The sequence below is a fragment of the Camponotus vicinus genome, unplaced genomic scaffold (genome assembly GCF_025532165.1).
Source record: "Camponotus vicinus isolate PSW18456_S1 unplaced genomic scaffold, iyCamVici1.0 SCAF_13, whole genome shotgun sequence".
Lineage (NCBI taxonomy): Eukaryota > Metazoa > Arthropoda > Insecta > Hymenoptera > Formicidae > Camponotus > Camponotus vicinus.
This window is the reverse complement of record NW_028141949.1, coordinates 10,514,660-10,535,437: the sequence shown is the minus strand read 5'-3', so window position 1 is coordinate 10,535,437 and position 20,778 is coordinate 10,514,660. Positions and strand designations below refer to the sequence as shown.

At 30.3% G+C, this 20,778-nt stretch overlaps 3 long non-coding RNA genes and 1 pseudogene across 4 annotated transcripts; 3 read left to right on the top strand and 1 right to left on the bottom strand.

Annotated features, from left to right (window-relative positions):
• Positions 1-3,214: 3,214 nt before the first annotated feature.
• Positions 3,215-20,585, top strand: LOC145964259 (uncharacterized). The gene is made up of 2 exons (XR_014436389.1): positions 3,215-3,645; positions 20,365-20,585. It is a non-coding gene; the product is annotated as an uncharacterized LOC145964259 (long non-coding RNA).
• LOC145964060 (uncharacterized) lies at positions 7,134-7,995 on the top strand (annotated as a pseudogene).
• On the top strand, positions 17,883-18,704 carry LOC145963869 (uncharacterized). The gene is made up of 2 exons (XR_014436274.1): positions 17,883-18,088; positions 18,436-18,704. It is a non-coding gene; the product is annotated as an uncharacterized LOC145963869 (long non-coding RNA).
• Positions 18,419-19,685, bottom strand: LOC145963868 (uncharacterized). 2 transcript variants are annotated; one of them, XR_014436272.1, is made up of 4 exons: positions 19,610-19,685; positions 19,079-19,262; positions 18,774-18,947; positions 18,419-18,704 (listed from the first exon to the last, which is right to left on the bottom strand). It is a non-coding gene; the product is annotated as an uncharacterized LOC145963868 (long non-coding RNA). The 2 variants fall into 2 exon arrangements; XR_014436273.1 differs by lacking the exon at positions 19,610-19,685 and adding an exon at positions 19,412-19,424.
• Positions 20,586-20,778: the final 193 nt, after the last annotated feature.

Below are 20,778 nucleotides of genomic sequence, written 5' to 3'. Positions count from 1 at the left end.
TATGTATGTACACTTTAAGTGCAATTTTCTAACCTGTATATGAAATCTGAGAAGCATTCGTGACTAGGTTGTTGCGTAAAAGGCTATAGAAATCAAAGCGAAAAAGGTTTTCGTTTATTTCGCATCCCAAAAAGCGAAAATAACAACAAAAAATGCAAAAAATGGCTGAAATTAATTGCCAAAAATACATTATCATTAAGGGATCATGTAAATATATAATTTGAATGAACCGCTTATTGGAGCCAAAATGGCGAATGATTGCGGTCACGGTCGTGTATACAGGTCTTGCAACTCTAGTGGTGGGGGGTGACTCACATCTTGAAGCCGTTTTCAGTTCATCGCTTAACCGTAAGAGTCGCCGTAATCGGGTGTCCACCCATGGGTGCGAGAGAGATAGAAAATGATTTTTCTCTGTTACAGCGCATTGTAATGTAGGTCCGAATTCATACCCTGGCGAAAATAAGAAACTTTATAAAGCGTTAACAACCGTTGAGTGAGGGTTTTCTGAGAGTTTATATGCTTTTCAAACTTTGTAAGAGCACTTACATAACGCTGTTGGGTTTTGAATGCTTATCAAACGCTGCAGTGTTGCAATTTTTGTTCTACAAACTCTTTATATAATGTTACATGAAAGTTTTGCAATGCTGAGGTAACATTTTTCAGAGTACGTTCAGTAAACGTTGATACATCTTCGTGTACAGAGTTTACTCAGACTTTTCAAACGTTTACGTTTACGCTATAACGTACAAACGTCTTTTAAACGCTGCAGTGTTGCAATTTTTGTTCTACAAACTCTTTACTAATCGTTTTTAAACTCTCGACGAACTTCCACAAACGTTCATGTAAACGCCAAACAAACGTCTCATTTTTGCCAGGGTAGTCGTTTCTCAAATCTTAAGACTAGAGAATTTCTTAAATCTATCCTAATACGACCATTTCATTGGTTGAGCTATCTTATTCAACCAATGAAATGGTCGCATTAGGATAGATTTAAGAAATTCTCTAGTCTTAAGATTTGAGAAACGACTATGAATTCGGACCCTAATCTCAGTTTATTATATAACTGTATTAATGAAGTTATAAGAACTGTAAAATTAAGTAGACTAATGATAAAAATGCAATGGAATTAAAAATACACCAATGACTAATAAATCATCAAACATTAAGCATATTTTATATTCAAAGCGTATTTCCGTAAATACTGCATAATTATGGCAAAAAGTGGCTAAATATTATCTATTTTTACAAAACATTGATAATTTCAGAGAAAAGTGCGTTTGTAATATGCAACGATATCTCTTGCGCTCGTGCGAAGCACCAGGGTGTGATAGATACTCTTAAGTATTATAGAAAAAGATATAAGAAAAAAATTATAACGCAATATCGTAAAATATATTATTTTAATAGGTTTTTAATTTTGACTGTTTCTTTTTTTTAACAAACTGTACTGGCAACAGTAAATTTTGTTGATGAGCACGTTGCCTCATTGAGATTCTCACCCGATCGCTGCGACATATGGTGGCAAAATCAAACACTAAAAACTCTTTCAAATTGCGAGTCACTCACTGTACCTAAAAAGAGCCTGAGGACCTGAGCAGAATGGCTGCCTTAAGATTTTAAGACTATGTTTTATGCCTTAGGTCTTTGTCTTAGGTAACGCACAATACTGTGTGTTATGTCTCGAGTCTTATGTATACGCGAACGTTTATTTCTTACAAATGTTCGCGTATACATAAGACTCGGGACATAACACACAGTATTGTGCGTTACTTAAGACAAAGACCCATAGACCTTATAAGTATGGACTGGCAATTGCCTATAGTTTCTGTAGAGAAGCAGTGTCCGGAGGAGGTTAGAGAGAGAAACATACTTTTTAGTACTTCTCTCTCTACAAGTGTCCGGACACTTGTAGAAAGAGAAGTACCAAAAAGTATGTTTCTCTCTCTAACCTCCTCCGGACACAGTCTGATACGTATTGCCAGTCCATATCTGTAAGGTCTATGCAAAGACCTAAGGCATAAAACATAGTCTTAAAATTATAAGGCAGCCATTCTGCTCAGGCCCTGAGTTGCAAGACCTGTATCAGAGAGAAACCTGAGAGCGGCCACCTCGCTTTAACGAGCACATTGTCCTAATGCGCCGCCTGACAAAGTGGACGTCAACTACGTCCGTTACGCTCGATAATGATACATGGTTCGTGTCCGAGCTATGGTTCATGTCCGAGCTATGGTTCATATCCGAACTATTCACATGAGATGGACATGAGAGTTAGACAAGAGCCGATAATCTATCGTTCTGCTTTTGTCTCACCAACGATGGCAGACCACGCGGCGATAGGCATGAGGCGAGCTAGCGGTGATTTTATATCGCAAAGCTCATGTCTCCTTCCATCCCTCGTCGGCCCCGTTTCATCTTTCACGCTCTACATTTTACATAATTCGGATAGGATTTCGAGACGACTTCGGGCCCAATACATAGAGACAAATTTATTTATTTATTATAAAGACATTTATTAAAAATGTTTTTTAATAAAACCTTTTCTTTTTATTTAAAATAATTATATCTGTATTTCATAAATGCTTGCAACTCTCATATTATTAATATTTTATTTTATATATATTTTAAACAATTAATTCGAAAAATATACATGTCGATGCGAATGATATCTTACTTTGATGCATTTGCGTGTTAGTGTTAGACATGAAAAACATAATGTAATACAACATCTAGCGTATCGTATGCTGTGAAAAGTTTTCTGGTAAAAAAATAAAATTTCAATAAGATTACTCACACGTATACGGCACAATACAGCATCCAATGCGCTAGATGTTGTATTACATTATGTTTTTCATGTTTTTATGATAAATATCATCCTGGCTCATGTCTTGATGAGATCGATAATTCGGATGATTAATTTTATGTAATCATTTTTTATGTAATCATGTTTAATTTTGAAAATAATAACAAAAAGATAGATAAACCAGTTTGTGAAACTATAATTCTTTGTATGATGACATACAAAATAACTTTACATTAACAATAAACAGATTCTTTAATCTTTTATTAATATATAAATTACGAATTACGTTTCAAAGTGTCGTGATTTCGCGGCTATTTGATGCTATGAAACAAGTAATGCGCGACAACACGCTGATAATAATCAGTCAGCGTAGCGAGCTTTACAAGTGACGTTCGATTCTGCGGTGCTTCATTATCTGTGCATAACAGATCTCTTCTATTGTTTTAAATTTATATTTTTTTAACGATCTGTAAGATTTGTGTATTTAGCAACACGTGTTATCGTTTCTTTTATAGAACACGACACATTATCTGTAAATATTTTGGCGTGTACACGTACGTGCGTGTATGCTTTTATTGTGTCGGTTGTGTAATTTCTTTATTTTTTTATCACGTGTTGTATTTCTCTTTTATTTCTACTTTTAAGTTTTTTAAATTTTATTTTTATATTTTTTTGTTTTGCATTACAATAAACAATCACTATGTCGAGTCAGTGCCCTGTAGATAGTTATTATGATAAGTGCGTGTACAAAGAATGTAAGAATGGGAGATTTTCGCATGGGAAACGGCTATTCCGATTTCCAATGCAGAAGGATACAAGATGCAATACATGGATACGCAATACAGGTATGTTTTTGTGCAATAATTGTCATTATTTTATTAATTTTTTGCCTTTTCTGCTCCCAAATTAAATACATATTATTTGCTATTTTATTATTATAAAATAAAAATAAAAAAAAGACGACAGCAGTGAAATTCGAACTCGGGTCAGCGCCGTGACAAGCAGACTTTTTTTTTTAATTGTTTATTAAAGACCAATAAATAGATACAAATTTTAATACTACATAAACAAAAGCAAATATATTAACATAAATCTTTTTAACAAGACTATTCGGCTACGCAGAGCTCTCGCTGTCATGTACAATAATTTATTGAAAATAAGTATGTGTAACTTATGGGTTAATGTTAGTATCGAGTAATATAGTCTACTCATTAAATCTATATAATGTTAGAATTACCAGTAAAAAATCAGGTCTAGTAATTATCGTTTACATCCTTGTCAGATAAGGCCAAACTATATTGGAGATATACAGGGTGTCCCATTTTAAATAATACGCTCAAATATCGCCGAAACGGTGCGTTAAATAAAAAAATGTTTCAAACAAAAGTTATATGGCTTGAAGGGGGCCATCAGATGGTGGCAATGATTTGACTTTGGAGAGTCGTTTGAAGGTCACGTGAAGATCACCTTCAATTTTTTAAACAGAACCCCTTATTTTTTATTACTTATTATTATAGCTTACCTCGAGAGCTTTCCAAAACACTATAATAAAGTATTTTTTCATTCAGTACTTTTCGAGTTATGAGGCTTGAAATAATTTCTTAATTTTACATAAACCATATAATATCTAGTAAAATATTTATTTTTCGATTATCTTACCTTAATACTTTTATGTACAAAATAATGAGAAGAATCAATTGGTGTAAAGAAAAAACATAGTTGTTTAAAAAAAAATATGTGAATTGCAAATTACATATTTTTTCTTCGAAACAACTATGTTTTTTCTTTACACCAATTGATTCCAATTATTATTTTGTACATAAAAGTATTAAGGTAAGATAATCGAAAAATGAATATTTTACTAGATATTTTATAGTTTATGTAAAATTAAGAAATTATTTCAAGCCTCATAACTCGAAAAGTACTGAATGAAGAAATACTTTATTATAGTGTTTTGGAAAGCTCTCGAGATAAGCTACAAGAATATGCAATAAAAAATAGGGGGTTCCGTTTAAGAAATTGACGGTGACCTTCACGTGACCTTCAAATGACTCTCCAAGGTCAAATCATTGCCACCATCTGATGGTCCCTTTCAAGCCATACAATTTTTGTTTGAAACTTTTTATTTAACACACCGTTTCGGAGATATTTGAGCGTATTATTTAAAATGGGACACCCTGTATATTTGAATTATTGCTGTTTATATTAGGAGGATATGTGATAGTTTTTTGGTTCTTTCGAGCAGACATCTTACGTGCACTGCCACGCGCTATTACGAAGTAGCGCTTTATCGAATTGGTTATAACCGACACGCCCGACATAGAAAATTTTTTTTTACCAAACACTCGGTATACCAATTGCTATGTCAGCTTGAAGTAAACATGTAATCGTAATTTTCATAATGTTTTGTATTTTTGTTACAGGAAATACAAATTTGGAAAAATTGTCTGCCAATACCCTTAGAAAATTAGGATTGTGTGAAGATCATTTCTTTATTACATCATTTACAAACGCAACAAAAGGACGATTAAGAAAGGATGCTGTACCAATTGCGTATGAAAACGCTGGCTCAAATTCTGCAAACGAAAATGTTGAAGTAGGTGAAATGCAAAGAGATATTACAGAAGCACTTTCACCCAACGATGAAAATCTAATAATGAAGGAAAAACAAATATCTGAAGAATGCGCTCTACGGACATACAGGTCTGCAGCTTTAAATTTCGAAATATCTGCGGAAGAGGAAAACGTAATGGAATGGGTACATTTGGAGCCACTACATCAAGATATTGAATGTAAAAGCAGTGAAAGAAATGTTGAATGCGAAGATGATAGCATTCCAAGAAATAATAAAGAAAAAAGTTATCTAAAAGCAAAAAACAAAGCATTGAAAATTGAGAATTTGAATTTGCGGCAAAAAATTAAGCGCTTAGAATTTCGAATTCAAAGGATGACACAAACATGTAAATGTAAAAATTCAAATAAAAAGGAAGAAAAGAAAAAAGTGCTAAAAAATTTAATAAATGCACAAGAACTGCATCCTGTAGCAAAGACCATGATACATTTACAACTGCATACACCACGTACACGATATACTGAGGAAGAGAAAATACTTTCAAAACAATTATATTATTATTCAGCGTCAGCATTTTGCCGTTTAAAGAAAGCAGGTTGCAATTTCCCTGGACAAAGAACAATTAGAAGATGGGTAGAAGAATATAATATAAAACCAGGATTTTGTGATATTATATTTCAAAAATTGAAAGAAAAAATTGCACAAATTCCTGAGGAAGAAAGAGTGTGTGCCTTGAAATGGGACGAGATGTCTATTAAAAGCTATGAAGAATATTCCTCAAAATTAGACGAAATAGAAGGTCTTGTTGATCTAGGACCTTTGGGCAGACAAACAGAAAGAACGAAGTGCGTTTTTGTCTTTTGCCTTGATAGCTTAAATGCACGTCATCCATGGCGACAACCATTGGCATATTTTCTTCCAGGTAAATGTATGAAATCACATGAAATAATTCACTTAGTTGAGATGTGTCTAGATAAATTGAATGACACGGGTGCGAATGTGAAACTTTTGACATGTGATCAAGGTACAAATAATCAAGCCACTTATAATCAACTAGGCGTTGATGTAGAAAATCCATATTTTATATATAATAATAAAAAATATTATACTTTATACGATTTTCCGCATTTAGTAAAAAGATTAGCGAGTTTTCTTAGAACACATGGCAATATATATTGCAAAGGAGAAATAATTGCATCATATTCTGATTTTGTGAAAACCTGGAGCATTGATAATGCGACAAAAGGAGGCTCTAATTTATTGTCCCATATTTCAAGGGCACACATTCATCCAAATTGTTTTGAAGCAATGAATGTAAAAAGAGCGTTTCAATTATTTAGCCATACATTCGCATGTGCAATTAAAATAGCCGGTGACTCAAAAGAATTAAATTCAAATACATGGGAAGCGACAGCTGATTTTGCAGAGCATATGAACAGCGTAATTGATGCTTGCAACTCCTACAGTTTTAATGTCACATTCGGCGGAAAACGATCATTATCAAAAGGAAAAATCCAGATATTGAAGATCTATTGTCAAACTTTGTGCAATGGTGTTCAGGATGGTCAAAATTTTCGGACAGAATATATCAAGTTCCTTGTTTCAAAGGTTTTATCATTACGACACAAGCAATTCTTGCTCTGTATAAAGAACTTGCAAGTAAAAATGAAGAATTTGAACTTGCAACAGGTTTATGCAACCAGGATTCAGTGGAACATTTATTTTCAAAACTTCGGCAACGAGGAGGATTTAATCCAAATCCAACTGCAAGAATGGTCCGACTATCAATTAGACATATATTATCCACTGGTTACATTCAGACAAGCGATAAAGGCAATGTGCAATGCTCTGAAAGTGAAGCTCTCATTAATAAACCGAATCAAGTTATTAAGACGGTTGAAAATTGTATGAGTGCAAATAATGTTGTTGCTGTTGATGATGTTGAAGACGATGTTGATGATGCCGATTTAGTAACAGAATTACTTGATAAACATTCAGACATTCTCGAGGAATATGATGTGGACATAAATAATGTAAGTATACTTAATAATTATGATGATAATGCAATAACATATTTTGCAGGATATGTCGCACGACGATGTATTGAGAAAAATAATTGTGAGAATTGTCGTACAACAATGTTAAAAACGCCAATGGAGGACGCAACGCCAAATGAAAGATACATTGAATACCGTGAATATCCCAACGCAGACGAGGATGCTCCAACAGTTACAAAATTAACTCGACCAACAAGCCTCTTTATAAATATAATTAAAACACAGTTGATGAGCTTCAACCGTACGTGGCAACATCATTGGGCCTCCACACAGATTCTTGAGAAGATTGCGAATGAAGGTATGCAACGAATAAAATGCATGCCGGATGGTTTGATATAAATAATAAGTGTTACAATCACCGCATGCAAGCGTTAAAATTTTTAATGACAGTTAAAATATATTCCCGTACGCGATACAATAATCACGCTGCAAAGGCAGTGAATACATTTAAAAGAAAAATAAAAAACTTGTCAAATAAGTAAAGTTTTATAAAAAGATTAAAATATTATAAAATAAAGAAAATAAGTAACATAGAACGTACTTTAAATTTATATTGTAACTTACATAAAAGTACGAAAATATTTCCTTCATTTTTTATATTATTAGTATCTTAAAAATCGTTACATATATCTTAAAGATTGTTGTACTAATTAATTTAAAACTGATTTTTAATTTACTGACATTTTCTGTTCAATAACGGGAAAAAGAAATATGCAATTCCCAATGTCATGGAAGATCGCAATCACAGTTAAAATTATTGCATAAATGTCTGAGACTAGCAAATCTATCACGAAAAGACAAAAAAATAAAACAAAAAGTTATAATGCGAGCATGCCATGAAATTGGGAAATCATATTTAAATGTCTTACTATTAATGATATCCTAAGATACGAATAATATAAATATTTTAAGGAAATGCATTTATGTTTATCTCATTACTCGTTGGCACACGGTATTCATACATGAATATTCATATATAATTAAAGGGAAAGATGTAAATGAATATCGTGCAGATATAACAAATATGTAACAAATCACATAAAAATATATAACAGTGATTTTGAACAAATCACAATCAAAAGAGACGTCTATAAAAATACAATTAGTATAAACATATAATTACAGAAAAAGAGACGTAACATACACACTCATACACTTCAAGGAAATCTACATATAGATTTCCCCGTGATAAGATTTGCTAGTCTTTCATTTATGCAATTTTTTTAACTGTGAGTGCAATCTTAACGTCATGCTTAATAATGTCAACGAGAAAAAAATTTTTTTTTCTAAACTTTGAATTTAAATACACGTTCTATGTTACATACAATAAGAAATATGGATAAAATTATTAAATAATCATGGAGACTAAAATTAGTACACAGAAGAGACAGCTTACTATAAGAGATTAGAATCTCAAACTTAGAGTGATATTGCAAAAAAAGTCACTTACATGTGTTATGTACATATATGTTTAATTACAATTAAAAATTAAAATTTTTATGTATAAAAGTCTAAATAAAAAACGTTATACATGTTATTTGAAATGAAGCTACTACCTGGTTTCGCGAATAACATCTATATGTATACTTCTATTTATTTGTCAATTTGTTTTTCATTTTGGTCGAATTATATTAATATATAATTACTTATTGGCGAAGCCAGATATTAGTATTATTTATTTACAACCTAATCTGTCCTTATTCCAAATATTTGTTCTATATTTTCCTTATTCCCATAATATTTTATCTTAATCGACACATATATTAAATTACCACAAATCTTTTCTCAGTTTAAACATCATATATCTTTTCTCAGTTTAAACATCATATATGGCACATTAATATTTTTAACATGGATGTATCACATATATGACTGTCTTCGTATCTCAATGAGATAATTATAATATATTAAAATATTTGTGAAACATTAGTTTTCGTTAAACAATATAATTTATGTTCTAAAAGTAATAGAAAAATTAAAAAATTTATTAAATAAAGAAAAAGAAAAAATTAACACACTCTTTATATAATAACGTAGACTGTTGTTAAAAAAACGAGATATACTACATGCTCCTTACATTTAATATACATATAATACATTTATAACTGTGCACACAAATATGAGTTGGAAGACTGTCTCACTCGTTGCAAGACTCACGCAAGATGTAAGTAGAATTGTTTCTTTTTATATACTAAAATCTTGTATACTTAAAATATATATATATATATATATATATATATATATATTAAAATATAAAATATATATATATATATATATCTAATGGGCCACCCTATATACAGGGTGGGCCATTTTAATCTATGCACCCAAATTTCTTTGTACCTAAGACAGATACGGAAAAATGATTCAGACAAAAGTTTTATGGTTTCGAGGGGGCCATAAGATGGTATCATTGGTTTGACCTTGAAGAGTTATTTGAAGGTCACATGAAGGTCACCTTTAATTTCTTAAATGGAACCTACTATTTGTCATTGCATATTCTTGTAGCTTATCTCGAGAGCTTTCCAAAACACTATAATTAAGTACTTTTTTGTTAAGTACTTTTTGAGTTATGAGGCTTGAAATAATTTCTTAATTTTACATAAACCGTAAAATATCTTCTAAAATATTCATTTTTCGATTATCTTACCTTAATACTTTTATGTACAAAATAATGAGAGGAATCAATTGGTGTAAAGAAAACACATAGTTGTTTTTAAGAAAAAATATGTAATTTGCAATTAACAATTCCATATTTTTTCTTAAAAACAACTATGTGTTTTCTTTACACCAATTGATTCCTCTCATTATTTTGTACATAAAAGTATTAAGGTAAGATAATCGAAAAATGAATATTTTACAAGATATTTTACGGTTTATGTAAAATTAAGAAATTATTTCAAGCCTCATAACTCAAAAAGTACTTAACAAAAAAGTACTTAATTATAGTGTTTTGGAAAGCTCTCGAGATAAGCTACAAGAATATGCAATGACAAATAGTAGGTTCCATTTAAGAAATTAAAGGTGACCTTCATGTGACCTTCAAATAACTCTTCAAGGTCAAACCAATGATACCATCTTATGGCCCCCTCGAAACCATAAAACTTTTGTCTGAATCATTTTTCCGTATCTGTCTTAGGTACAAAGAAATTTGGGTGCATAGATTAAAATGGCCCACCCTGTATATATATATATACAGGGTGGCCCATTTTAATTCATCCAGTCGAATATCTCGAAAACCAAGCCCGGGAGAGAAAAATGTTTCAGACAAAAGTTGTTTGGTTTCGAGGGGGCCATAAGATGGTACTATTGGTTTGACCTTGAAGAGTCATTTGAAGGTCACGTGAAAGTCACCTCAATTTTTTTAAATAGCACCCCCTATTTTTTATTACATATTCTTGTAGCTGACCTCGAGAGCTTTCCAAAACACTATAACTAAGTACCTTTTCGTTAAGCACTTTTTGAGTTATGAAGCTTGAAATAATTTCTTAATTTTACATAAACCGTAAAATATCTTGTAAAATATTCATTTTTCAATTATCTTACCTTAATACTTTTACGTACAAAATAATGAGAGGAATCAATTGGTGTAAAGAAAACACATAGTTGTTTTGAAGAAAAAATATGTAATTTGCAATTAACAATTCCATATTTTTTCTTAAAAACAACTATGTGTTTTCTTTACACCAATTGATTCCTCTCATTATTTTGTACATAAAAGTATTAAGGTAAGATAATCGAAAAATGAATATTTTATAAAATATTTTACGGTTCATGTAAAATTAAGAAACTATTTCAAGCCTCATAACTCAAAAAGTACTTAACGAAAAGGTACTTAATTATAATGTTTTGGAAAGCTCTCGAGATAAGCTACAAGAATGTGCAAAAATATGTAGAGTGTTCCATTTAAAAAAATTGAAGTGACCTCAACGTGACCTTCAAATGACTCTTCAAGGTCAAACCAATGGTACCATCTTATGGCCCCCTCGAAATCAAACAACTTTTGTCTGAAACATTTTTCTCTCCCGGGCTTGGTTTTCGAGATATTCGACTGGATGGATTAAAATGGGCCACCCTGTATATACAGGGTGACCCATTTTAACTTAGGCAGCCAAATAACTCGAAAAATAAGCAAGATAGAGAAAAATGTTTTAGACAAAAGTTGTATGGTTTCGAGGGGGCCATAAGATGGTATCATTGGTTTGACCTTGAAGAGTCATTTGAAGGTCACGTGAAGGTCACTTCAATTTTTTTAAATGGAATACCCTATATATTTTTGTACATTCTTGTAGCTTATTTCGAGAGCTTTCCAAAACACTATAATTAAGTACCTTTCCGTTAAGTACTTTTTGAGTTATGATGCTTGAAATAATTTCTTAATTTTACATAAACCGTAAAATATCTTGTAAAATATTCATTTTTCGATTATCTTACCTTAATACTTTTATGTACAAAATAATGAGAGGAATCAATTGGTGTAAAGAAAACACATAGTTGTTTTTAAGAAAAAATATGGAATTGTTAATTGCAAATTACATATTTTTTCTTCGAAACAACTATGTGTTTTCTTTACACCAATTGATTCCTCTCATTATTTTGTACATAAAACTATTAAGGTAAGGTAATCGAAAAATGAATATTTTACAAGATATTTTACGGTTTATGTAAAATTAAGAAATTATTTCAAGCCTCATAACTCAAAAAGTACTTAACGAAAATGTACTTAATTATAGTGTTTTGGAAAGCTCTCGAGATGAGCTACAAGAATGTACAAAAATATATAGGATGTTCCATTTAAAAAAATTGAAGTGACCTTCACGTGACCTTCAAATGACTCTTCAAGGTCAAACCAATGATACCATCTTATGGCCCCCTCGAAACCATACAACTTTTGTCTAAAACATTTTTCTCTATCTTGCTTATTTTTCGAGTTATTTGGCTGCCTAAGTTAAAATGGGTCACCCTGTATATGTATACAGGGTGAATTTTAATGGTTGTGTCAATCTTTTTATCATACGGGAGATTACCGATCGCAATTTTAATAAATTGATTGATACATAGATGTCAGTTAATTCAATGAACCGAATCGAAGGCCGAAATATAATGTGTACAATTGAAGCAAGTTAAAAGCTGAAATTATGTAGTGTGGATTTATTATTATTATTAAAGCTATGCATTTATTATTATTATTATTATTATTATTATTATTATTATTATTATTAAATATATATGTTATTATATTTATTATTATTATTATTATTATTATTATTATTATTATTATTATTTTACTATGATCAAAACACAAGGGATTTATTATTATATATATTCGATATATTAAAGCGGAAGAAATACATATTTAAAAATTCAATTCAAATGTAACACTTTAATGTTTTATGTAAAACTTTATTTCAAATTCCGCATTTATTTTTATGATAAATTTTTATTGTATTATATGCTAAAAACATGCTGCAAAAAATTTTCTTCCTTAAAATAAAATTACGCAATTGTTTTATAAAAATGTATTTCTTGTGGAACAATTGCGTGATTTTATTTCAAGAAGGCAGAAATACTACATACCTTTAACGTATAACAATAATAAAAATTTTTATCATAAAAATAAATGCGGAATTTGAAATAAAGTTTTACATAAAACGTTAAAGTGTTAAATTTGAACTGAATTTTTAAATATGTATTCTTACTGCTTTAATATATTAAATATGTATACGTAGCTTTAATAATAATAATAAATCCACACTACATAATTTCAGCTTTTAACTTGCTTTAATTGTACACACAGAGAGAAGAATGAGAGGTGTCATGGCCCGCTTTTAGGTGATCCCTGAAAGCGATACGCCCTCTGTGGACCTTAAAAACGTGCACCTAAACTACGAAGCCAAGGTGCACGAATGTTCTCAGAGAGTAACATATAAGGTGCACAATTTCTGGTTCTGTTCCGTGCTATGTGCACAAAATGACGGTAGCACCAGTGCTGTATAGCAAGACGCTTACGTATATTAAATAAATTTTTAATGAATTTTGTATGACTCTCTCTCTCTCTCTCATATATATATATATATATAGAAATTTATTCATTATATGATTACAACACTTGAAAATAAGATATTTTATTAGGCTATTAATAAATAATTTATATATTTACAGAGAGAAAGTTTGATATTATTTTTAATGTAAAACGCGTACACATTTCTTAAGAATAAAAGTTCTAAATAATAAAGATGTATGTGTGTATATATATATATATATATATATATATGTGGGTGGGGGTATGTGTGGTATGTACGTATGTATGTACGTATATATGCATAAAAGCGATGCGAGAGTTACGTGAGGAAGCGAGAAGGACGAGTGAAATAAGAGCGAACGAGATAGAAATAGCACGAGCAACGAGGACTCGAGCTCGAGAATCAGATTTTTCTTGCGCGCTATTATTTTCCTCTCGCTCGCATCTATTACTGTGTCGTTCGCTCCTATTACTGTCTCGCTCACTCCTATTACTGTCTCGCTCACTCCTATTATTGTCTCGCTCGTTCTTGTTACTGTTTCGCTCGCTCTCGATTCTTGGGTCCGCTTATCTTTCCGAGCTGTCTATCACGATTGTCAAGTGTGACAGAGAAAGTAAGACCATGAGTAGAGAGCGAGCGAGATGACCTATCATCAAAGAGTTCCGAAGTCTCTTACAATCGGTTTCTTCGCTTCCTCTCCATTCGCAATTCACGAAACTGTAAACATCTTATAAAATAAACATTGAAACTTTTATTTTTAATTTCATCGGTTTGAAAGTAATTTTAATGAATTAAAGAGATTTTTGCGATTAAAATGATATCAAACACGACGTAAATCGGGTAATTTTTAATTAGTCTGATAATAAAAATTTTATAATTATATTTTATAATTATATTTAATTAAATTTATGCGATTTATATCGTGTTTGATATTATTTTAATCTTAAAATTCTCATTATTCAATTAAAATTACTTTCAAATGAATAAAAAATGCATTTAATTTTTTGACATATATTCGTGAATATTATAAATGAAGTCTCATGTAAGAAACTTCGGAATCTGCGACATCGGGAATTTTTTCATTATTTATAATAATACACGACTTTAAATTGCCATAAAATAAAAACTAAAGCTTTGATATTTTATTTGATCTTTTTGATTAAAAGGGATTAATGAAATTTTTAAAATAGAAAATTATTCTAATAAAATATTGCGTTTAATGTGATTTCAATCGTAAAAATCAATGTGTACATGTATATAATAAAACTCTTAATTTCTCATAATTATAGTTTTATTTTAATAAATTAATAGTGTCTAATTTAAACTATAATTTTGAAAATAAGACTACATTGTATAAAATGTTGCATTGTACTTTACTTAATTTATCTTACTGAACATAACTTTAGAATTAATTTGATTTTTACGATTGAAATCACATTAAACTCAATATTTTATTAGAATAATTTTCAATTTCAAAAATTTCATTAATCCCTTTTAATCAAAAAGATCAAATAAAATATCAAAGCTTTAGTTTTTATTTTATGGCAATTTAAAGTCGTATATTATTATAAATAATGAAAAAATTCCCGATGTCGCAGATTCCGAAGTTTTTTACACGAGACTTCATTTATAATATTCACGAATATATGTCAAAAAATTAAATGCATTTTTTATTCATTTGAAAGTAATTTTAATGGAATAATGAGAATTTTGAGATTAAAATAATATCAAACACGATATAAATCGCATAAATTTAGTTAAATATAATTATAAAATTTTTATTATCAGACTAATTAAAAATTACCCGATTTACGTCGTGTTTGATATCATTTTAATCGCAAAAATCTCTTTAATTCATTAAAATTACTTTCAAACCGATGAAATTAAAAATAAAAGTTTCAATTTTTATTTTATAAGATGTTTACATTTTCGTGAATTGCGAATGGATAGAGGAAGCGAAGAAACCGATTGTAAGAGACTTCGGAACTCTTTGATGATAGGTCATCTCGCTCGCTCTCTACTCATGGTCTTGCTTTCTCTGTCACACTTGGCAGTCGTGATAGATAGCCCGGAATGATAAGCGGACCCAAGAATCGAGAGCGAGTGAAACAGCAACAAGAACGAGCGAGACAATAATAGGAGCGAGCGAGACAGTAATAGGAGCGAGCGAGAGGAAAATAATAGCGCGCAAGAAAAATCCGATTCTCGAGCTCGAGTCCTCGTTGCTCGTACTATTTCTATCTTGCTCGCTCCTATTACTATCTCGCTCGCTCCTATTACTATCTCGCTCGCTTCTGTTATTGTTTCACTCGCTCTTACGTACTCATATACTGTCATGTTCATCTCGTTATCAAGCCTGCCGCTGGCAAGCGGCCGATGGCAAATTGTGACAAATAAATAAGTTAATCATTTTAAGATATATTTATAAGGGTATGCGAGTAATTTTAATGGAATAATGAAAATTTTGCGATTAAAATAACATCAAACACGGTATCAATCGGATAAATGTATTTAAATATATATAATCAAAATGTTTATTATCAGACTAATTAAAAATTATCCGATTTTTATTTTATAAGATGTTTACATTCGCGAGGAAGCCGAGTCCGCTTATCTTTACGACCTGTCAAGTGCGAGAGCGACAGCGAAACCGCGAGTCGAGAGCGAGCGAGATGACCTATCATCAAAGAATTCCGAAGTCTCTTACAATCGGCTTCTTCACTTCCTCTATCCATTCGCAATTTACGAGATTATAAAGTAAAAACTGAAACTTTTATTTTTTATTTTATCGATATGAAAGTAATTTTAATGAATTATTGAGATTTTTGCGATTAAAATGATATCAAACACGACGTAAATCGGATAATTTTTAATTGGTCTGATAATAAAAATTTTGATTATATATTTAACTACGTTTATCCGATTGATACCGTGTTTGTTATTTTAATCGCAAAATTTTCATTATTCCATTAAAATTACTTCTATACCCTTATAAATATATCTTAAAATAATTAACTTATTTATTTGTCATAATTTGTCATCGGCCGCTTGCCAGCGGCAGATTTGATAACGAGATGAGCATGACAGTATATGAGTACGTAAGAGCGAGTGAAACAATAACAGAAGCGAGCGAGATAGTAATAGGAGCGAGCGAGAGAGAAATAGTATGCCAGGCTGCAAGAAAGACTCTATTTCCAAGTCTTCGTTGCTCGTGCTATTGCTATCTCGTTCGCTCTTATTGCCATTTCGCTCTCTCTTATTACCTTCTCGCTTGCTCACATAACTCGTATACGCTATACACACACACACACACACACACATATATGTATATAAAACTTTGCTCACTTGAAATATCTACGCTATTTTTACAGATATGAAAAAATTGTAATTACGAAAATTGTACGATTAAAAGGACCATGATATGCTAGTAATATTGTTTTCGTAAGTGGAAGCGTTTTAGAAATTTCAAGATTATCTTCATATTTTTTAATGGAACCATCCTAATTTTTTTATATAAATCGATTCTTCGCAATATTCCGTGTAAAAAGTTATAAAGATAGTATAGTCAAAAATTGAACAGTTAACGAGATATTTGATTCTTTAAGTTGACATAATTTTATATAAATTATAAAATATCTGATAAAATGTTCATTTTTCGATTATTTTACTTTAATAATTTTATGCATAGAATAGTAAGAGGAATCAGTTAATGTAAAAAAAACATATAATTGTTCTTAAGAAAAAATATGTCGCTGCTCATTGCAAATTCATATATCAAAAAAAAAATTATATATATATATATATATATATAGAGAGAGAGAGAGAGAGTGTGAGAGGATCGCAAATTCGTCATTTCTCATTTATATTAAAATTTATTTGATATTGTAAGCACCTTGCTATACAGCACTGGTGCTACCGACATTTTGTGCACATAGCACGGAATAGAACCAAAAATTGTGCACCTTATATGTTACCCTCTGAGAACATTCGTGCACCTTGACTTCGTAGTTTAGGTGCACGTTTTTAAGGTCCACAGAGGGCGTATCGCTTTCAGGGATCACCTAAAAGCGGGCCATGACATCTCTCATTCTTCTCTCTGGTACACATTATATTTCGATTCGTATTAAGTTAGCCGGAAATTTTTCAGCCAACCAAAAATCTCCTTATGGAATCGTTTGTATTTCGTATGAAGATGTTTGAAGTGTGATTAAAAACGTTTGTGAGTAATTAGAATAATTATAAAAAATTAATCATTTTTACAGTATGTAGTTAGCCAACATAACTAAATATTAAAAATTCTCCTTATGAATCGTTTGTATTTCGTATGAAGAGTTTTGAAGTATAATTAAAAAGGTTTGTGAGTCATTCGTTTGATTTTAATTAAATTTTTTTATATTGTGAAGTTAGCCGGAAGCTATATAAAATGGACGCCGTCCTGTGATTGGTCGATTTGCTTATGGTAAATACTAAAATTTTCTCATGTGTACTGACTTTAAGTGTAAACAAAACGAGCAAATTTATCTCTTTTGTAACTTTTAATCCATGACTAATTTATTATTAATTCCGCATAATCGCATAATATATCATGGATCATGGATAAGCGTAGATAATTGAAATATGTTTTTCTACCAATAAATAAGTAAATCTTTTATAATTGTTTTATAATGTAGTCATCATTCAGAAAATGATCACAATTTGTGATTATGTATTTAATTGTTATTTTATATTCGCTTTCAAATAATAAACTATATAATAATAAAATTTATATAAAAAGATGGTAATATATGTAATCCAATTAATTATAATTGACAAAATAATTTCTTGTGAAAAAATAAAAGTAAAAAATATAGAAGAATTTTTTTTATAGCTTGTATAAAAAATCAGTTTTATGCTAAGTATATTATAATTTTCTGGACTGTAGTAATATTTAATATATAATTTTTGCTATATAAATATATATTTCTGATATAAAATCTATTTCTACAGATAGTAAGATCGGCTGAGTTATGTCACAGAATATCGGAAGGCTTACATCAAAATGCGAGAGAGAGGAGATGGCATATATCAATATGAATCCATTGCTGATGTTGTAAGAGCAAAAATAGATATCTCTGTAGATTTTATTATTTTTGCATCCGAAAACTTGAAAGTTGCCCATGCCTTATCGGAAGTAAGTCTTCTTTTGTATTTTCAAATATATATAAGCGCACATTTTTAGCATATTCTTTTATGTTATCATTTCACTCAAGCATTACCTGGACATGAAAAACAGAAATGTAATATTTTATTGTAGTATTGTATTAATATTACATATGTATATATACATAAAAATTCTGACGAAAACATTGGCAGAGAGAAAACGAATATTGTATTTGTGACAAAGTGCTTTTGATTTATGAATCAATCCCATAACATTACGGATTCCATTACAATTTACTACAACAAGTTGCACCAGATATTATGTAGTATTCATCTATTATGGCTATATTAGCTTCTATCTGAAAAATTGACAATAATTAACAAAGTAATCAATAATAATCAATAATAATTAACAAAAGAAATGATAACATAAAAGAATATGCTAAAAATGTGCGCTTATATATATTTGAAAATACAAAAGAAGACTTACTTCCGATAAGGCATGGGCAACTTTCAAGTTTTCGGATGCAAAAATAATAAAATCTACAGAGATATCTATTTTTGCTCTTACAACATCAGCAATGGATTCATATTGATATATGCCATCTCCTCTCTCTCGCATTTTGATGTAAGCCTTCCGATATTCTGTGACATAACTCAGCCGATCTTACTATCTGTAGAAATAGATTTTATATCAGAAATATATATTTATATAGCAAAAATTATATATTAAATATTACTACAGTCCAGAAAATTATAATATACTTAGCATAAAACTGATTTTTTATACAAGCTATAAAAAAAATTCTTCTATATTTTTTACTTTTATTTTTTCACAAGAAATTATTTTGTCAATTATAATTAATTGGATTACATATATTACCATCTTTTTATATAAATTTTATTATTATATAGTTTATTATTTGAAAGTGAATATAAAATAACAATTAAATACATAATCACAAATTGTGATCATTTTCTGAATGATGACTACATTATAAAACAATTATAAAAGATTTACTTATTTATTGGTAGAAAAACATATTTCAATTATCTACGCTTATCCACGATCCATGATATATTATGCGATTATGCGGAATTAATAATAAATTAGTCATGGATTAAAAGTTACAAAAGAGATAAATTTGCTCGTTTTGTTTACACTTAAAGTCAGTACGCATGAGAAAATTTTAGTTTTTACCATAAGCAAATCGACCAATCACAGGACGGCGTCCATTTTATATAGCTTCCGGCTAACTTCACAATATAAAAAAATTTAATTAAAATCAAACGAATGACTCACAAACCTTTTTAATTATACTTCAAAACTCTTCATACGAAATACAAACGATTCATAAGGAGAATTTTTAATATTTAGTTATGTTGGCTAACTACATACTGTAAAAATGATTAATTTTTTATAATTATTCTAATTACTCACAAACGTTTTTAATCACACTTCAAACATCTTCATACGAAATACAAACGATTCCATAAGGAGATTTTTGGTTGGCTGAAAAATTTCCGGCTAACTTAATACGAATTATATTTCGGCCTTCGATACGGTCGATTCAATTAACTGACATCTATGTATCAATTAATTTATTAAAATTGCGATCGGTAATCTCCCGTATGATAAAAAGATTGACACAACCATTAAAATTCACCCTGTATATATATATATATATTTATTTATTTATTATATTTGACGCCTTGCACGAGGCTGTTTCAGAGTTCGCTTTTCGAGGGTAATATAATATTTATTTCTTATTGCAGCAAGAACAATTACAATCAGTAATACAAGCAGCTGTTGCTGCTGCGCAGAGAGGATGGAGGGGAAGAGGAGGATGGAGAGGTAGAAGAGGAAGAGGAAGAGGAAGAGGAAGAGGTAGAGGCCGGGGTAGAGGTGGAGGCGGAGAAAAAGGGATTCAAATTTATTATTATTAAAAGTTAAAAATGATGTATCAATAAATAAATAAAAAAATAACTAAAATATATTTTTATAAATGTATTTATTTAATGTTAACTGTGCCCGAATTTTTTTAACATTTTCTGTCCTCAATTACGTTAACCAGTAAAAGAACGTAAAAGTGCGACAAGAGGAAGGGGAAGGGAAAAGAGATAAAATCGTAAGCTCGTCGCGTGGCAGTCGCGTGGTCTGTCATTGGTGAGACAAAGGCAGAACGATGG